This window comes from Balaenoptera borealis, assembly GCF_965194805.1.
Source record: "Balaenoptera borealis genome assembly, chromosome: 12".
In the NCBI taxonomy this organism is placed as follows: domain Eukaryota; kingdom Metazoa; phylum Chordata; class Mammalia; order Artiodactyla; family Balaenopteridae; genus Balaenoptera; species Balaenoptera borealis.
Window position 1 is genome coordinate 93,363,403 of NC_138869.1, and position 20,998 is coordinate 93,384,400.

At 40.6% G+C, this 20,998-nt stretch overlaps 1 protein-coding gene across 1 annotated transcript in view; it reads right to left on the reverse strand.

The window, feature by feature from the left end:
• Positions 1 to 14,741: 14,741 nt before the first annotated feature.
• E2F3 (E2F transcription factor 3) overlaps positions 14,742 to 20,998 on the reverse strand; it is an 89,945-nt gene continuing 83,688 nt past the window's right edge. The window contains exon 8 of the mRNA XM_082346374.1: positions 14,742 to 18,700. The gene's annotated coding sequence lies outside the window, so the exon portion shown is untranslated. The remainder of the gene's footprint in view (positions 18,701 to 20,998) is intronic.

Genomic DNA, 20,998 nt, shown 5'->3' on the forward strand with positions numbered 1-20,998 from the left:
AGGTGAAAAGTGCTCTTATAAAAGAATATTCCATAGACTAAAATTAAAATGATATGTTAATAGTATGAAAACAGAAATCGAGATCAAAAGAAAAAAATTAAAGAAACCAGACATAGACTTAAATGTAGGTGGTAGTTTACAACTATCTCTTCCTTTTCCTCTTTTCCTTCCCTTCCCTTGTCTTCCTCCCTTGCCCTGCCCTTCTTGAACAATTTGGTGAAAAAGCCATTAGACTATGAGAAGGTAAAGTGGTAGAGCCACTCTGGAAAAGAGTTTGGTGGTTTCTTAAAAAACTAAACATGCTCTTATCAAATGACCCAACGATTGCATTCCTGGGCATTTATTCCAGAGAAATGAAGACCTATGTTAACACAAAAACATGTCCACAATTGTTCACAGCAGCTTTATTTGTAATACCCCACAGTGGAAATACCTAACATGTCCTTCAATAGGTAAATGGTTAAAGAAACAATGGTACATCCATACTGTGGATACTACCCAGCAGGGGTGACCCAGCTTAGGATGTCAGAGTCGGAGTTGGGTGAAGCGTATATCCGTATAGGACAGCACCAGTACCAGCCTGGCACAAAGTATCAGAGCCCTGGCAGAGTAAGAATAGTGTCTGCCAAGGCTGGGGGTGGGGTGTCAGATTCCAAGTGGGGTGAGGAGGGTGTCTATGACAGGGGAAGAGGCATGGTGGCCACAGTGGGAGATTGGTGACATGTAAGAGCATCAAGCAAATGATATATTGAGGACAGTGGGAGCCAAGTTTCTCACTAACAAGAGAATTAAAAATAGGAAAACAGAGAAAATAAGAAAGAATCCTGTGGTACTGGATTTGAATTAGAGATGTCAGTGTGAACTCGTTTTTAATATATAGCAGTAGATATAGAAGAAAATAGAAATGGAACAGCATGTGTATATACATGTGTATATACATAATACATGTGTGGGCGTGATGTGTGTGTGTATACACACTAACTAGATTTTCTTAAGTAAAACAGGATGTTTAAATCTTAGGATGGTTCATGCTTCAGGCAAAAATGGATTTAGAGCCTCAAATAATTTCACCCAGGACCAATTTCTCCCTCCACGTCTTGACTCTGTCATTCATCTTGACCTCATTTTCATTTTCAGACTCTATCATTAGTTTCCAGGCCAATTTCCAGATTCAAATCCAGAAGAAAAGAAAAATTACTTTTCACTCAAGAATCTCAAAAAAAAAAAAGTCTCATTGCATATCATTGGCTCTGACTGGGTCTTGTGCCTCTCCTTAGAATCCCTCTGGCAAGGGCAATGCAGTGCATTGTTTGAGCCACACCCACCCCTGGAGGCGAGGGTGGAATAAGTTCTCTCTAAAGCACCTGGACTGGTGTGGGACAGCGTGGTCCCACAGAGGAAAACTGGAATGATGAATGGGTGCCGGGTAGAAAAACAGATTTTCACTACCCAGTTCACTCCTTTCAGCAGCTCAACATTCCCACACACCCTTCTTTCCATACATATACCTTAAAACGTGCCCACACTTCTATACAGGAATATCATACGCAATCAAAACACAGCCTCTCCATCCTTAAAATAAGACAACTCAAAGTCCTGTCTAGTTGCTCCATTGAAATACATGTCTAAGATCTCTGGGTGACTCCATATAATCTAGCAAAGCCCAACTAAAATGATAAAAATAACACAAGCACACACACACACACACACACACACACACACATACACACACACACCCCAACATACCCAATATATAATAGTATTAACGGTAATGAGAGAACCAAACTGCCAGGACAGTCAAATCAACTGGTCATCACTCTGTGGCAGCCATGGAAGAGCAACCAGCAGGTCTGCTCTCAAGAAAGTACATGCTGCTCAGCTGGGAAGAGTGCAATTAGCTGCCAGCTTCATCAGCAGCACCTTCAGGATCCACCCCAGCTTCTCAGCTGAGGCGAGGCTCTTCCTTAGCAACCCCCCCAGGCAATAATTAAGCATGACAGGCTTATTCATATGTAACCATTTCAGTCCAGTGCAGACTACTCTAACTGCAGTTTTTGCTACAGAGCTGTCCGAGGCACCGACCCAGATTTTGTATGATCGGTGTTGTCAACTGAAGGCTTTCACTACCCAACTTGCTCCCCCTTCATCTTTTATGGACATTACTCTAGTCTGATAAACTAGAACCAACACAACACCCTATACCCAGGACCAAAGTACCTGGAGAAGAGAATCAGAAATAAAAGTGAAGTCATGATCTGTCAGTCATCTTCTGTCTTGGTTACCAAGCTTCCATCAACCTTTCTTTGGAAAAGGGAATAGTAGGAAAAAAAACATACAGTGGTCTCCAGTCCATATACATTATACACTACTGGACAGGAACAGCAAGGTCTCCAATCCTGGCAATGGAGTGAGTTTCTTAATAGGCCAAAATGGTCCCTTTTCCTCCATGGCCACATTTGAGGTGGACGTTGGGGAGGATTTCCCTTCCTGAGGTCACATCTCTTTAGGAACTAATAGTGTGGCAAGAGATTTAGATGTGAAATTGTCACTAGTCTTTGTTTGCCAGACTTGGAGTTTAATTAGCTTTTGCTTCCATGCAATTCTCTGGGCTAATAAAAAGCCAGACAGCTAGCTGAGTCTAGAACTGGATCTATGGACTTCTGTTTCTTAGCAGCAGATTCCAGTGCTCTGTTGTTCTTCTACAACCCTTAACTTAGGGGTCTTCCTCTCCAAATCTGTCTTGAAGAGTTCAAAACGATGTTCTGGGGTAGGTAGGTGAGGCTATTCTGTTCCAGGCCTACATTCCAGCCACTTTTTTGTAAATGGTAATTGCCCACTTTCTCAGGCGGAAGAAGTACATTAAGGGAGGTGGTTGGATAGAATCTGTGGGGTCAAGAGTGTTTTAAAAACATTGATGCTGGCTCTTAGATTTCAGATGAACCATTTTCAACCTAAGCCCTCCTTTTTGGAGCATAAGAACATAGGCCACAAGAAATAGCCAATACACTCTAAAATTCTGACATTGTTCTACTTTGTTCTCTTATGTTCCATCCTTTGTCAATAAACAGTCTGAGTCCCAAGATAAAATACATGACAGTCATTCGACCAGCTGTTTCCTACTTCATATGAAAGGTTAAGAGTTACCAACTTTCCAGCCCAGGAGAGAGGATCCTTCACTCTTCTTGAAACTACCCTTAACCTAGATGTTTCTACAGTTTAGTGTCCTTTACACCCCAATTCTGGTATAAATTTCTTCATCATTTAGAACTTCTTTTTAATTGCAAATAATAGAAAGCATAATCCAGATTGGCTTAAATAAAGAAAGATAAGTTATTGGCTTATGTGAGTGAAGTCTTGATTACGATATCGCTTCAGTCAAGGCTGGATTGGGAGGAAGGTTAAACAAAATGTCATCAGGAAAAGCCATTTCAATTTCTTGTCTCAAAAAAGTTGGGCTTATTCTCTGGCTCCATGGGGGTAACAAGATGGCTGCCTGTAGAAACATCTTCCCATATTCAATTCAAATAAAAAAAAAAAAAATTTAAAGGTGTGCCTTTCAACAATCCCAGCAAAAGTCTCATTTCTTCTTATTAGCTTGATTAGGTTACATAACTGTCCCTGAACAAATTCACAGTAGCCAGGAGAATGTAATATTCTAATTAGCCAGACTAAGTCGCATGAATTCTATTTTTTAAATAACAGCCTTACTGAGATAAAATTCACATGCCATAAAGTTCATCCCACATGAACTCTCTGGAAGTAGGACATGGAATGAAGGCCACCTGCAGCATCTGGACTGAAGGCTGGGGAGGCAAGAATAAAATGAGCACTCTAATAAGAAGGGTAAATGGATGCTCTCCATCAAAAGCTGAGTTCAGGGGGGATGAACTGATTTTCTAAGGCTCTCACCTGATATGTTGACACTTTGTCCAGTTAATAATTATCCTCTGGGTTGCCCCCAAGATGCAACACTCTGTGAGACTTGCCCTGAAACAACTCAATCATTGCTTTTCTACAAATGTTGAAAAGGTCTTAGTCCTGGTTTATATTCACAGCTCCATCTGGCTCTGTGTTTTGCACAAAACTGACACAAAAGAAAAGTTTTCTGAATTTCCTTATTTAAAACACTTTATTTGTTTGAGTTGTAGTGTTAATTCTGTAATTCTCCAGCAACATCCTGGGAAGGCTGTGTGACTGATTGAGAAACAACTCTCTCAGTGCTTCCCAGCTAGGGCCTGACAACACAGCATGGTTCACAGGTACACAAAATGTAAGGCAGAGATCAAGAGCCCAGACAAGGAACCAGACAGCCCTAACTTCAAATCCTGGTTATTCCACTTCCTAACTCAGTGAATTTGGGAAAGTCGCCTAAGCTCCCTGAACTTCATTTTCCTAATTGGAAAATTGAGATAAAAATATCCCAAATGACAGCCATGGGGATTGTAAATGAGATGACCTACGTATAAGGAGAGAGAGGAGATAACATTCCCTTGAATTTCTCTTATGATCTAGTACATGAGTTTGGAAGAAATACTTTGATGACTAAGATCCCAAGAGTCAAGCTCTGCCAACAAAATATACTGCCTTCTAGGGAGGGTGAATCCTACTGACTGAAGGCCCTTTGTCTTGCTGAATGTTGAATAGGGTTTGGATACACAATGTTTGATGGTTAGGAGCTGAGAGATGGGGTAAATCTGTGAGGAAGAAGAAAAGAATCAATGTGGTTGGTACTGATGGGGTATTACGGTGCTGGAGCTGGCTCCTATTGGCTCCCAAGGGCTGATTGTTGGCATTTCTTCCTAACTGCGTGTTCAGTGACATCATGTTCATAGTGTAAAATCAACCATGGTGGGAATATTTACACCACAGCAGTTGGCAACTCTACCAATAAGTCCTTCCCACCCCCGAAAGAGCTGGCTGGTAAAAACACAACATTGGATAAAATATATCAGTTGCTTTGGAACAGAGATATCTAAGAGAAATTTATTTGCAGATTGTTTTCTTCTCATGCTTCCCTTGACATCTTCAATAAAGTCCCTTTTAGTCACTCTTTTTTTTATGAATTCTTGAAGGAGATGAGGACAAGGGTACAACTGCTCTCTAAGTACTGACAAATGGTAGCAATAATTGTCTTTATCATCCTTTATAATAACAAGAAAAATAGTGCCTTTTCTTCCCCATGTGGGTGCTAGTGGAGCTGCCTTCCTCACGCAGAGTAGATTTCTTTTCACCTGCTTCATGGCAGAATGTGGTTCAGGGCCGCCAGTTATGAGAGGCCATTTCTCCGTCTGAATCCCACATGAGCAGGAAAGTTCTCTCTGTGGTAGTGACGTGTAAACTGAAGCCTAGAATAAGAAGAAGCCAGAGGAGAGGGAGAGTGTGAGGAAGCAAGGGAAAAAATTCTAGGCAGAGAGAACTGCAAATTCAAAGGCTTCAAGGTGGGGAAAAGGGCCAGTGAAACTGGAATGCATGAATGGGAAGAGAGTGGCCTGAGAGGAGGTGGGCAGAGATCAGCTATGCTAGCCCTTCTATACCGTTAGCCACCAAGAGAGGTTCGTTGGCCTCAAGGAACCTGTCAGCGATTACAGTGTCAAATTTCCTGATGTTCAACATTGACTAAAGCTTGGTTGACAGATTCAGTATTAATAAAGGATTGCCTTAAGGGTATGGAGTACATGCTTGTCTCTAAAAATCTATCTGTTGGTTAAGTCAGATGAGCTGAGACCTAGATTGCACAGCTGAAAGGTACTATGACATAATGCCACAAGGCCAGGTTAAGAACATATGGCAGCCAGTGTCCAAGATGACCCCCATGAGGCTCAACTTTATATATTTCCCTCTCACATTGAATCCGGCTGATCTGTATAACCACTAGGATATTAAGGAAATGACTGTGTGTGATTTCTAAGGCTTGGACGTAAAAAACAATGTAGCTTCCGTCTTTTTCTTTCTTGGATCATTCACCCTGGGGAGGTCAGTGGCCATGTGATAAGGACACTCAAGCAAACCTATGAAGAGGTTCACATGGGAAGGACTGAGGCCTCCTGCCAAAAGCCAGCACCAACATACTGACCATGAGTGAGCTAACTTGAAGTGAATCCTCTGGTCTCAGTCCAGCCTTCAGATGACTGCTGCCCTGGCTGACATCTTTACTGCAGCCTCATGAAACCCCTGAAGCCAGATCCACCTAACAAAGTTGCTCCCCACTTCCTGACCCACAGAAACTGTATGAGATAATAAATGTTTATTGTTGTTTTGAGCCAATAGGTTTTGGTATTTGGTTATGTGGCAATAGATTAAAGCAGACATTAAAAGAAACAACCCTAATAAACTAGTTGCTACAATAACAGTAACACTGTTTATTAAGGGTATTGTCTGTGAGTTTTGGCAAGTTGCCTAACCTTCCTACCCCTCAGTTTCCTCATCTGTCAAAGGGGACTAATTAATAGTGTCCATCTTTCAGACTGTCTGTAGCATTAACTCTAATAATAGATGTAGATATTTTAAAGAATAAAATGGAATCATAGAGACATAGTAGAAACTCATTAAATGTCATCCATCTTTATTATTATTTGCTGTTATTGTTATAACTATTATTTTTTTTATTTTAATTTTAACCAAATCTGTTTCTCCTCCTGTTTTTTCCCAATCAGTTAGTAACATAATGATCCAGACAGTCAAAATACCAGGAAACTGGATATTATCCTTGACTGATTTTATTCCTACTCTTTACATCCAATCAGTCATTATGTTCTAATGATTATATATATTAAGTACTTTCAGACGATTTTCTTTTATTTTTACTCCCACTGCCTTAGTTCAGGCCTCCATCAACTCCCATCTGGACTATTAACTAGTTTCCTGCCTCTAATCTTATTCCCCTCGAACCTGTTTTTCACACGGCAGCCCGTGACCTGTCTACAACTGTCTACAACACAAATATGAGAAGCCCATCCCTGGTGAAACTGCCACTGGCCCCCTGACAGCTACATAGAGTCCAGTCTCCTTAGCAGGACCAGCACGGCCCGTGAGGATCTGGCTGTCACCTGTCTCTCCTCTAATGAACACAGTGTAACCTAGTGTTAGTTCCCTTATTTGTTGCCTTTGGTGCTTGTCTTTCAAAGTGTTGATTTTCCTCAGATGTTTGGTGGTTCTTGCTTTGTTTTACTTTTTTCTTTCCTGTTAATATTTGCTGTGTGGACCTAGGTTAAACATCTTATTTCCACACCCAAATAAGACTCTCTGGTTACCTATCAGTGGGTTCAAGTTTTGATCACAGAAAACTATTTTTGATGATGGCAGGTGAGGGCTGGGTCATGTGGCAAAAGGAGCATTCACACTCTGACACTTGGGCATAAAAGACTCTGCACAAAAATAAATTATTAAAGAAAACACAGGTGCCTTTCCCACTCAGGCAAGGCATTCAGTCCTGGCCCAGGAACATCTGCAACCCTAAACATCTGCTGTCATGCTAACACTGTTCAAGCCCCAGAGAAACACCTTTCCTCATGTCCGTGACCTTGAAACAAAAAAGGGCAATCCTGTCCAAATGTCCTGAATGTTTGTGAGTTGTGCCCTATCGATTTCGGAAATGGGTATTGTTTCAGCAGGGAGAATTTGAGAGGCAGAAACACTGAAGAAAGAGAAGATACAAATTAGTAATTGTGACAAATCCTTCCTCTCAAGATGAATGCAGTAGATTCCTCTCAAGATGAATGCAGTAGATTCTTGCAAGAGGGCTCAGCATCCATTTTCTTGCTTGCCTTTGTGAATCTGAATGTTCTCTTAAATTAGCTCAACATTTGAAACAATTGTACACGACAGGTGAATTAAATTTCCCAACATTAAATAATTCATATTACTCTTAAATTTGCATATACATGCATGTTTAGACATAATAGGCATGTCGCATGATGCTGATTCTTTCTATTGGCAACCAGATGGACCATGAAAACTAAATATGTGACTAGCTTTGAGTGTATTTTATTTTAAAACTAATAACATTAAATAAATTTTTTAAAAATTATATTTAAATTTCAGCTTTAAAAATAATTTGATTTTAAAATTCAATATTCATTAACTTTAATTTGTAGTTTGTCATTTAATTTTAATAATTTAAAACACTTTAGAAAAAATAACATTTGGGCTTCCCTGGTGGCACAGTGGTTAAGAATCTGCCTGCCAATGTAGGGGACACGGGTTCGAGCCCTGGTCTGGGAAGATCCCACATGCCGTGGGGCAACTAAGCCCGTGCGCCACAACTAGTAAGCCTGTGCTCTAGAACCCATTAGGCACAACTACTGAGCCCACGTGTCACAACTACTGCAGCCCATGCGCCTAGAGCCCGTGTTGCGCAACAAGAGAAGCCACCGCAATGAGAAGCCCGCCTACAGCAACGAAGAGCAGGCCCCTCTCACCACGACTAGAAGAAAGCCCGCGTGCAGCAATGAGGACCCAACACAGCCAAAAATAAATTTTAAAAATAATAAAAAAAGAAGAAAAAAAAGAAAAAATAACATTTGAAACCTATATAAAAATTAATTTTCATATTTACTTTAATTTACATTTTGATTAAAATAATTGCAATTTTGTACATTTCAAATATAATCATATTTTATTTTTAACGCCTCAGATAATAACTGTCAATAGAACACAAATTATGTGAAAATATTGATTATAATCTGAAATGGTCAAGAAAAAGAAATGTTATAGGATAAATACATAATCATTTATGAATTACAGATTGTTTTTACACATTTAAGCATGATTGGTCCATCAACTGAGTATCCAGACAGATGCAATACTATTAAAGTCAGACACCTTTGATATTTTGCAAAACCATGGCTTTGCATACTTTAAAAAGTTTTGTTATGAAGGAGTATTTGTCGTTTAGAAAGATAATACATACATAATATATATGCATGTTTGTATGTATTTGTTTATATACAAAGAGAGAGAGAGATTGAGGGTGACTTGTGGTTTTGGAGACACCTTCCTCTTACCTGGTGCCTTCTATCTTTTGAAATACATTCTCTCTTTAGAGAGCCGTGCTCATGACCTTAATTTGGAATCTTTCACCCTCTATAGTCTTGGCCAAAGTCTAGAGTTACCTCTGGCGCCTTCTTGCTTTGCTCTCTGGCCCAAATAGCCATGATAATTCTAACTCTAACCCTAACCCTTCCTTGCCATGCTTCGAGAAAAACATTCTCAGGCCTTTATTCTGGGAACAAACTTTGCTAGCACATGGGGAGGGGAGGGAGATCCAACAGATCCTGCTGTCCCAAGTCAGATCTTTCAGTAATTGTCATTATGATGTGTCCAGGCTCTTTTCTTTTTTTCTATTTATGGACAACAAACTTGGGGTTTCCCTAGGAAAATCCATTCTCACCCTTGAAATGTCACTGAAGCGACTTTCTCCTCTTTGTGTTTTGGCTACAGCTTCTCCATTTTGTTGCTTTGCTAATGTGATGCTATAAATGTTCTGTTTTCCAGGAATTCCTCAACTCTTTTATCTGCTGCCTACAGCCCTTCTACATTTCTAGTGTCATTATGAATTACTGTTTTTAAAATATCTTTCCTGACATTCCAATAGGCGTATGCACGGGATGGAAAATCATCGTGTTTAGCTTATCATCTGAATCCCTAAACACTTCCTGACATTTTAAATCTCATTGCCTGTACTAGTGAGCTTTGGTGATGCCAAAATGCTTGCGTTCCCTTCTCGTACACTGCTGTGTCACGCTTCTGTGCCTTTAGTCCTCTTGTTTTTCTTTCTCACTCAAGTACTCTTCCTGCCTTTCTTCCCCTGGCGGACTCCTACATATCCTTCCAAACTCAACCCAAGCATTCTTTCTCCAGAAAAGAACTAACCAGGTAGATAAATAAATAAATAAAATAAGATTTCTGAGACACCCTTGTTTGGGTTAAGCGCCCCCCTTCTCTAACATCTGTCTACGGTCTATCTCTGAGGTTGCCGGATAAAATATTTGGGAAACACTTACACTAAAATGTGTTCATTGTTTATCTGAAATTCAAATTTCACCGGGCATTCCTGCTTTTGTTTTTGTTTTCTAAATCTGGTAACACAAAGTATCTCCTCACTTACTATACCACGTAGACTTTATCTGCTTACGTGTGTACCTCTCCCCTGGGTACTGGAGGTTCCATGCAGGAAGGGACTTTTTTTTTGGTGGGGAGTTGTGCAGTGGTGGGATGAGAACCATACCTTTTTTTTTTTCTTTTTTTTAAATCTCTATATCCCTAGTGGCTGACAAACTGTCTGACATGCTAGGTTATTATATTAGTTAAGATCTTCTGGTTGCAAGTAATACAAACAAACTGAAGCCCAATTAAGCAATGAAGAATTTATTATAAGGAGAATTTCAGGACCAGAGTGCTGCTGGCTTCAGGAAGCATGTGGAACTCACTGCTCTCTCTTTGTCTCTTATCTCCATTTCTCTTAACCCTTGGAGTTCCTTTTTCTTTAATTGCCATGGCTTCCTCTGCTACTCAATTCATGTAGAAGATGGCTACACAACACTTCTGAGTGGTTACATCTCTTCCATTCAAGAAATAGACATGAATTCCTCTTAGCCCCAATTCCAATTCCTGGAGAAGAGACTGCATTCAGCCAGCTGAGTCTAGGAAATGAGGGGTCACGTACTAATAATCAGAGGACCCACCTGTGACCCTATGGTTTGATATTGGAGGAAGCACAGACACGATTTCTACTACACAGATGCTACGTTAGTCTAGTTCTCCAGAAAACAGAACCCATCGGATGTGTATATGTATATATATATACACAGACCACTCTTTTATAAAAGTCATCATATGATCTGATTCCCACATCCCTTCCATTCCGGCCTTCCTGTTTACAGTTTCAAGAGAAACTCAGCACTTATCATCAATCTCTTACCACTCACAGCATAATGAAAGCCAAGTGCTCAACACTGCAATGTGCTGTCAAAACACCTCCAGGCATTTTTTTTTTTAAACCAGCTTAAACTACTCTCCTCCAATCATTTTAAAATGTAGGCTGTCTCAGATCTACAAATATGTTGATTTCTAGAAGAAGCCCTTTGTTTAGTGGTGCTAGAGCTAAAAAGTGAGGTAAAGTAAGAGAGTTGCTGAGATCAAGAAGAGAACCAAGAGAAGGGAATTATAGCTGAATCTGTTCAATAACCATGGCTGGTGTTAGAATTTTCCTGAACCATCTGGAAAGTCCCCTTAATTACACCGCTATATAATTAAGTTTGGGAGGTTACATTGAAACCACTATATTTTTGATAACTGAAGCAACAGGAACTTTATTATGTCCTTAATGCTAAGACTTGAGGCTTTCTTTCTTTTTAAAATTTTCTGATGTGGACCATTTTTTTTAAGTCTTTATTGAATTTGTTACAATATTGCTTCTGTTTTATGTTTTGGTTTTTATGGCTGCAAAGCATGTTGGACCTTAGCTCCCCAACCAGGGATCGAAGTCTTAACCACTGGACCGCCAGGGAAGTCCCAAGAGTTGAGGCTTTCTATGTGATGTTCATTCGGTATCCCTCAAGCAGTCCTGAGCATGGCAGCTCTAAGTGGTACAGACCAATTAGAAGAGGGAAGAGGCCAGAGAGTGGTCTCCATTTCCTTTTCTATTGTCATGTCACCTTCTTGCCCTGGTAAGACAAACAGTCATCCTAAAACAAAAGCTTTCATAAATGACATAGCGTTAGTACTATCTATTTCAGTTATGTCACAGAATCGCCAAAAGAAATACAAGAAGACAAAACCGGTGATTTCACCAGGAAGAGAATACCTTTGTAATTTTTTGAAGCTAAGCAGCTGGGGCAGTGGAGGAGCCTGGCGAGTCTGGGTTTCAAGCCGGAGCTGGGCTTTCCCCATCCTTGTTCCCAGGCCGTGGGCGCTGCCAAGGGCGGGGAGTCAGCTCAGCTGAAACCTGGATTTCACTTAAGAGCCGCGGGGTTGAGAAAGGGCGACCGGAAGTGATCTTGGGATGACCGGAAGCGAGGCCTGGAGGGGAGCAGGAGAACGGACCCGGGAGGGAGGGGCTTCCAGCAGAAGTGGGCAGGGAAAGGTGCCAAAGCGGCGTGGGAGCGCCGGGTAGGCGGCGGGTCGCTGCCCTGGTCTGTTTGGAGAGCAGCGGGTGACCACCACGAGCTCAAGGGGGGAGCCCAGCGAGTGGGATGCGGGGAGTCCAGAGGCCCTCCGGGCGGTCGGGAAGACGTCAGCCAAAGGGGCCTCGCGCGGCTGCGGAGAACTGGGGAGACGGATTTTGGAAGTCAGGGCAGCCAAGAGCAAGGAGCCAAGCGTGCGGGCAGTGAGGGTCGGCCTTGGGGGTGGCTGGCTGGTGGGTACTGCGTGGGAGATCTTGGTTTAGAGTTTTCTAGTCTTGGCCCCATTGGGGTAGAATCACAGCACTTGCCTTTGTACAAGAAACGGTGTCTCTAGGGTATGGAAGGAGCCAGGATGGCCTGGGCTCTGCAGCTGCCTCTGGTGGATGAGGTGACAATACGGCTGGTGCAGGACTTTGATGCTCTTCTGTCCTGGGTCCACCAGTAGCTGGGTGCTGGTACGTATAGCATGAGGTGAGTGAGATTTTACCAGGCCTTGTGCTTTCTGAGTAATAAAGGCAGGGTACAGAATAAGCGGGGGGCGAGGGCTGGGGTGGAATAGAGTTAAAGAAGCTGTTTCGCCTGCGGTTAGGGAAAAGGAACTTGTTTCTTTTTGTTTTGAGCAGTGAGTGTTGTGGGAGAAATGGAAAAAGAGATAGTAGGCAGCGTCAAGAAGAATGGCCCTTGATTAGCAACCAGGTGAATGTTGAGAGGGTGTTGTGCATTGTGGCTGACTTGGAGACTTGGTGTGTGTGTTATGTGTGGATTGGTGGCACTGGACACGTGTGTATAAGAGGCCACATTGAACATGTGAGAGATGGCTAGGGAATTGGGGCTTAATGATGAATATTGGTTGACTGCTTGGGAGGAAACTTGAGACCTTAGTGAAGAAATCCACACACCTGTATCTTAACCTGCTTTAAGGCTTTACTCAATTATAGTAGGGTTTCTGATTTTTGAAACATAATCACTGAAATGAAAAAGTCAAAAATAACTTTTGGTTTCTTCTAGACCTTCATGTATCAAGCCAAATGTTGATAATAAATAAAAATCTCTTTTGAAAACAAAAAAAAAAACAAAAAACAAAGCTAAGCAAAGGATGAAAAGAGTATGTATAGATTATATAGCATTTCCCCCAAAGTACAATAAATGGGGGAAAAAAAAAAAGAGGAGAGGCCCAAAGAAGATTGTAAACTGAGTTGAATGGTTAATTCCAGAAAATAATGAATACAATATTGTTTGATTGTCTCTGCTCTTCCATTAATGCATGTTGTGATAGCCAGAATTGGAATAGTAAGGTCTAAGATGCCAAATACAAACCCTGGGTGGTGGGAGGGGATTTGGGCTCAGGGGTAGGAGGTCAGTGCTGGGCAGGTGCATCGAAGTCAAGTTCACACTGGTTGTGATGGCCTGACAAACAGAGGGCCTGAGGGAGGAAAGGAGTAAGAGAAAGCAAAGATGATACGATATAAGCTGTGGAATTTGGAGGTGAGAAAGGCAGGAAAGAATAAATCAGCAAGAATGGCTCAGAAGGCCTTTCTTACTCTGGTTTTTTGCCTACTATTTTCATGAAATTACTACGAAAGGGGTAGGGCATACGGCACAGTATCAGTGGTGGTTCCTGCTCCTCAGGTCTTCCTGCTCTCACCGGCCTCTACCCTGCTGGCACCTATCCACAAGCAAGTTGTGCCTGGGGCCTTTGAAAAGGTAACTGAACTCAGCTGGACAAGGGGCCTGGAGGAAAAGCAGTTTTTATCAAGGGCAGTTCCTGGCACTCTGCACACATCAGCACTTCAAACAAGGGCTAAGCAAAGCACGCCATAGTCCTGCTGAGGTAAAACTCTAGTTTTTTCTGTCTCCTTGCTTCTGTTCTAAATATTCTGTTTCTGATTTAACTCTTGGCTTTTAAAAAAAATAATGAATTGTAAAGCTTTGCCTTTCTCTTAATTCTGCCCAATTCCCTATTTTTATCTATCTATCAGAAGGCTTTATTGCAGTGCACAGCACAGAAAAAAAAGATGAACTCAATCTATGGTGTGTCAGCTATATATCAGGTAATGATCTATCACGTTGGGTACTCTAAAGACCAGTTGGTTGTCACAGTTGCCAATCCCTTACCTTTATCCTTCTGACATTTTGAGGCCCAACCTCAAAATTTAAAAAAAAATTGTGTAATAATTTTACATACAAAAATATTATGTGCATGGACTTCCCTGGTGGCGCAGTGGTTAAGAATCCGCCAGCCAATTCAGGGGAAACGGGTTCGAGCCCTGATCCGGGAAGATCCCACATGCCACGGAGCAACTAAGCTTGTGCGCCACAACTACTGAGCCTTCGCTCTGGAGGCTGTGAGCCACAACTATTGAGCCCATGTGCCACAACTACTGAAGCTCACGCGCCTAGAGCCTGTGCTCTGCAACAAGAGAAGCCACTGCTCTGAGAAGCCCGCGCACCACAATAAAGAGTGGATCCCGCTCACTGCAACTAGAGAAAGCCCGTGTGCAGCAACGAAGACCCAATGCAGCCAATAAATAAATAAATAAATTCATTAAAAAAAAATTATGTGCAGCATGAATGTAAGTTTTGATGCTTAATAATAAAATGAGTACCTGTGAACTCACTACATATTTATTTATTTATTTATTTATTTATTTATGTCTGTGTTGGGTCTTCGTTTCTGTGCGAGGGCTTTCTCTAGTTGCGGTGAGTGGGGGCAACTCTTCATCGCGGTGCGCGGGCCTCTCACTGTCGTGGCCTCTCTTGTTGCGGAGCACAAGCTCCAGACACGCAGGCTCAGTAGTTGTGGCTCACGGGCCTAGTTGCTCCACGGCATGTGGGATCTTCCCAGACCAGGACTCGAACCTGTGTCCCCTGTATTGGCAGGCAGATTCTCAACCACTGCGCCACCAGGGAAGCCCATCACTACGTAATTTTAGGAATAAGGCACCAGTACCATTATATCAAACTGTGTCCAACTTATCAATATTGTTTTCACAGATCATGCTTTTGGTGTTGTATCTCAAAGTCATCACCAAACCAAAGGGGACCTAGATTTTCTTCTCTTCTATCCTGTAGAAGTTTTATGGATTTGTGTTTTACATTTAGGCCTATGATTAATTTGGAGTTAATTTTTGTGAAAGAGGTAAAGGCTGTGTCTAGATTCTTTTTTTTTTTGCATGTGGACGTCCAATTGTTCTAGCACCATTTGTTGAAAAGACTATCCTTTCTCCATCCAATTGTCTTTGTTACTTTCTCAACGATCAGTTGACTATATTTTTGTGGGTCTATTTCTGGACTCTCTTCTCTGTTCCACAGGTCAATTTGTCTGTTCTTTTACCAGTGTCATACTGAGTTGATCACTATAGCTTTGTAGTAAGTCTTCAAGTTGGATAGTGTCTTCCAACTTTGTTCTTCAGTTTTGTGTTGGCTGTGCTGGGGATTTTCCCTTTCCATATAAAATTTACAATCTCTTTGTTGATATCCACAAAATAACTTGCTGGGATTTTAATTAGGATTGGGTTGAATCTATAGGTCAAATTGGAGAGAACTGATATCTTAACAATTTTTAGTCTTCCTATCTATGGACATGAAATAGCTTTCCATTTATACAGCTCTTTGATTTCTTTCATCAGAGCTTCATAATTTTCCTCATGTAGATCTCACACATATTTTATTAGGTTTATGCCTAAGTGTTTGCTTTTTTTGGCACTAATGCAAATGGTATTGCTCTGTCTGAAATTAATATAGTGACTCCACTTTGTTTTGGTTAGTATTTGCATGGTATATCTTTCTCCATTCCTTTACTTTTAATCTAGCTGTCTTTATATTTAAAGTGGATTTCTTATAAATAACACAGTTGGCTCCTGTTTTTTATTTCACTCTGACAGTTTCTGCTTTCAACTGGTGTATTTACACCATTGATATTTAAAGTGATTATTGAAAATAGTTGGATCAATATCTACTGTATTTGTTACTGTTGTCTATTTGTTGCCCCCTCCCTTTTTTTGTCTTCCACTTTTTTTCTCTCTTCTCTGGTTTTAAGTGAGTATTCTGTAAGATTCTATTTTTCTCCTCTCTTATCATATCAATTATACTTCTTTATAAAAAATTTTTAGTTGTTGCCATAGAATTTGCAGTAATCTAAGTCCATTTTCAAATAGCACTATTCTGCTTCACATGTAGTACAGGTATCTCCTAGCAGTATCTCAATTCCTCTCTTCCATGCCTTATAACATTTCTGTCATTCATTTCACTTATCCATAAGCTATGATCATCTAACATATTGTTGCCATTGTTATTTTGAACAAACTATTATCTGTTAGCTCAATTATGAGTAAGAAAAATAAAATATTTTATTTTACCTTCATTTGTTACTTCTCTAACAAATCCCCTTTCTTTAGGTAGATCTGAGTTTCTCACCTCTGTCATGTTCCATCTCTCTGAAGAACTTGTTTTAACATATCTTGCAAGCCAGGTCTGCTGGAAACAAATCCCCTTAATGTTTATTTTTCTGAGAAAGTTTTTATTTCTCTTTGATTTTTGAAGGATAATTTCTCTGGATATAGAATTCTAGATTGGTCTTTTTTTTTCTTTTAACAGTTTAAATATTTCACTCCACTCTCATCTTGCTTACGTGGTTTTTCTGAGAAGTCCAATGTAATCCTTATCCTTGCTCCTTTATAGATAAGGTGTCCTCCCCACCCCTAGCTTCTTTCAAGGTTTCTTCTTTGTCTTTGACTTTCCGCAGTTTGAATATGATATGCCTAGGCCTAGACCTTTTATCCTTGGTTTCTGGTGAGCTTCCTGGATCTGTGTTTTGGTGTTTGTCATTACTTTTGGAAAATTCTCAGCCATTATTAGGTAAATTTTTTCTTCTGTTTCATTCTTTCTTTCTTCTCCTTCTGGTATTCCCATTAAGTGCATATTACACCTTTTGTAATTTCCCCACTGTTCTAGGATAGTCTGTTATTTTTTTCATTCTCTTTTCTCTTTGTTTTTCAGTTTAGGAAGTTTCTAGTGACATATCTTCAAGCTTATTGATTCTTTCCTTGGCCATGTCCAATCTACTAATGAGTCCATCAAAGATGGTCTTCATTTCTGTTTCTGTGTTTTTAAGTTCTAGTATTTTCCTTTTGATTCTCTCTTAGAGTGCCCACCTGTCTGCTTACATTGCCCATCTGTTCTTGCATGAAGTCAGTTTTTTCCATTAGAGCCCTTAGTATCTTAATCACAGTTATTTTAAATTCTCAGTCTCATAGTTCTCAAACCTCTACCATACCTGAGTCCGGTTCTGTTGCTTGCTTTGTCTCCTCACTTTGTTTTTTGCCTTTTAGTGTGCCTTGTAATTTCTTTCTTTCTTTCTTTTTTTTTTTTTTGGCTGCACCTCGCGGCACTCAGGACCTTAGTTCCCCAACCAGGGATCAAACCCAGGCCCCCACAGCAAAAGTGCCAAGTCCTAACCACTGGACCGCCAGGGAATTCCCAGCCTTGTAATTTCTGGCTGGAATTCAGACATTATATATTGGGTAAAAGGAACTATGGTAGATAGGCCTTTAGTGTGAGGTTTAAGTTTATCTGGCTAGGAGGTAGGTTGTGTGTACTATTTGCTGTAGCTGTTGTGTCAGTGGCTAAAATTTTCTCTAGCATCATTGTTTTTGCCTTTCCTGTTGTCTTTGGGTTTTACTAGAAACTCCTTTTTAAAAAGAGTCTGAGGCTTGCAGTTCTTTCCACTGTAGTCCCCTATGATTATACACAGCCCTGTTAATGTGGTGGTAAGGTGTGGGCAATGGTAAGCGTTCTGTAATCCCATGATTAGATCTCAGTCTTTTATTGCCTCTGGCTGTGACCTTCACAAGCTTCTCAGCATTTTTTCCCCCCTTAGATGGGACAGGAAGGCTAGAAAGTGCTGGAACTGGGTATTTCCTTTCCCCCACATCAGTAAGACTCTGGCAAAATCCACATGGGATAGGCTCTGGCAAAATGGTTTTCCTTAAAGACAGGCCTTTATTAAGGAGAACAGAATGGTCTGAGCATATTTCAAAATAGTTACTTTCCCCTCCCCCTACCAGAAACATGAGGGAGATTTTCTCAGATCTTCACCCTGAGGTCCTTCTCCTGATGGCCCACAATGCCTAAAACATTTATTATCTGGCTCTTTACAGAAAAAAAAAAAAATCCAATCCTTGCTCCCCATCTCTGTTTCCCTATTTCCCACCTGGAGGGAAAACTAGTGAAGGTGTAAGGAGTCCTAAGAATGGGTCCTCCGGAGATTCCATTTCTCAAGCTAGTCTACACCCAGACCCCAACAACTAGTCAATTACCCTTGAGGTTTTCATACCAGTTGCTGGTTCCAGTGGCTGTTTCTGCTCTGGGTAAGCTCTGGTTCTCTGGATTTGCCTGTTTCTCCAGTTTTCAGGGTGGTAGTTTGTCCTGGACCTCAATTCTCTCATAGATCTAAGGAGAGTTGTTGATTTTCACATTGTTCAGCTTTTTTCTTTGTTGTGAGGACAGGCGTGACAACTTCCACACTCCACATGTTGGACTAGAAACTGCTCACCACCTCTTTTTGTACAACCTGTGAGCTAAAAAACAATTTTTACTCTTAAAATGGTTGGGAAAAGTCAAAAGAAGAATATTATTTCATGACAAGTGAAAATTACATGAAAACCAAGTTTTAGCATCCATAATTTTTATTGGAACACAGCCACGCTCATTTATTTGCTGACTGGTTATGGCTGCTTTCACGCTAAAGAGGCAGAGTTAAGTATATAGTTTTGACAGAGACCTTATGGCCACAATGCCTAAAATATTTATTATCTGGATTTTTTACACAAAAATTATTTTTTCAGTCCCTGCTCCCTATTTCTTAAAATTTATTTGTATTTTCCATCTCCTTTTCTTTCTGTGCTACATTCTGGGTAATTTTGTCAGATTTACCACACCAGTTTATTATGATCTCTTTAGCTGTATCTGATCTGCTGGTTTAGCCACCATTTTTTTCTTTTCTTCAACAATTTTATTTTTAATTTCTAACATTTTATTTTATTCTTTTTCTAATCTGTGCGGCAGGTTTTGATCATCTCTTCTTGACCACTCGTTTTGTGTTACTGTCTTTTATTTCTTTAAGCATTTCATACATATTTATTTTATATACTATATCTGATAGTTCCATTATTTGAATTCTTTGAGGTCTAAATCTGATGTTTCCTGCTTCTGCTATTAATGCTGGTTTGTTTCCTTCTATATTTGTTGATCTGTGACTGTGATCTTGTATTTGGTAGATGCAGTCTGTGGTCCTACGTTAAGGAGGTCTTGTCCAGAAAGGATATGTGTTTGCTCTGCTGAAAGCCAGATGACTCTGACCTGGAGCACTAGAGCCTTCTTCCAATTTCTCTGGTTTAATCTGAGTCTTAGGTTCAGTACTTCAATCTTTCTTTGTTGGCCTAAGACATTTTTTCTCAATTCCAGTAACAGTATTAGAAATGAAATTGGTAGCCAACCTAAGGTTTACCTGTCTTTCCCATTTACAGGCTCTTCAACCTTTCTTTTCAGCTCAGTTTTCTTTTTTATTCTTCTGGTCTTCAGGAATTCCCTGTAATCTCAGCAATACAATAAAAATTAAAAAGGTTTTTTTTTTTCTCTGTGCAATCTAGGTTTTTTGTAACAAGAGGGTTTCCTGGCCATCTAATCAGCCGTATTGCCAGAGCAGGAGTCTTATCCAATTCTTTCTTCTTCACTTATAACTAATTTTTCCCCCCAGTTGCTGGTTTATCTCCTTCCCAGGACCAGGTAAGGGAACTATTTCCACACTTTCTATTGTCTCCTTTCCTTCATTACACCCCTATGCCTGCCCCTGTCTTTAGCACCCACTTTATTCCCTTGATAGATAACCAAACTTTGAATCAATGGTGATGGTACCTTCTCTTTGACAAAAGGAACAGCCGTTCTTTGGTTTCTTGCCAAGGATAGGATTTAGCTGTGGCTCTTTTCAAGCATCTTGGGTCTTGTTCTGTCTCCTCCCATTTCTAAGCACATACAACCTCTATTCCCATCCCTAACCCATTTAAACATGCTCTCTTTATTGACATGGTTTAATTTTTATTTACTGACATCATTATTTCAGGTCTCTCCTGTAGAATTTCAGTGTTCTTTCTTGCTCCTTGGTCTCCAGAGTATGGCTTAAAGCTAAATGCTTTTCATCCTTTGTTTATATCACTGCCACATACTGTTTGTCATTTTTCGATTGATTAGTTACTTCTGCAGCTGTTGCCATCAGTTACAAATGGCTTTAGATGCAGAGACAAGGCAAACAAAAATACTTTGTAAACTCTAAAGCCTTGTACAACGCTAAGGACTATTCAAGGATGAGAGAGACACAGTATAGTTTAGGCTTCAGCTGAGGCAACTGCCCCTGAATTTGATTATGCAGAAAAACTGTCTTAAAGGCTTCTAAAGCTGAAAAGTAGCCTGTACAGGAAGAGAAGTCTGAGTCTTTCAAGGGGGAGATGGAACATCCTATTTAGGAGCTGTTGCCAATTTGATTCTTCCTCTGTTTAAACAGAGCAAATCCATTTTTATCAAAGACTGAGGACAAAAGAACCACTGAGAAGTCCTCCAACTTGGCCTTCCAATGGTTTCCATCTCTCCCAATTTGTTACTGTGCACAGAGACACAGAGAATAATGATAGCATCCACCCATGAAACATGGTGGGGGAGAGTAGAAGAAATTAACAGTGCCAGTGCATAATATGGACACAGATCTTCCAGAAGCTTATGTTAATTTAGAAGGACGAATTAACCATGTCATCCAGGCTGTGGTTCCAAGACTAAAACTGGGAAGAAGCGGTTTCTGATGTGCCTGTATAGATATCAGAGACCTT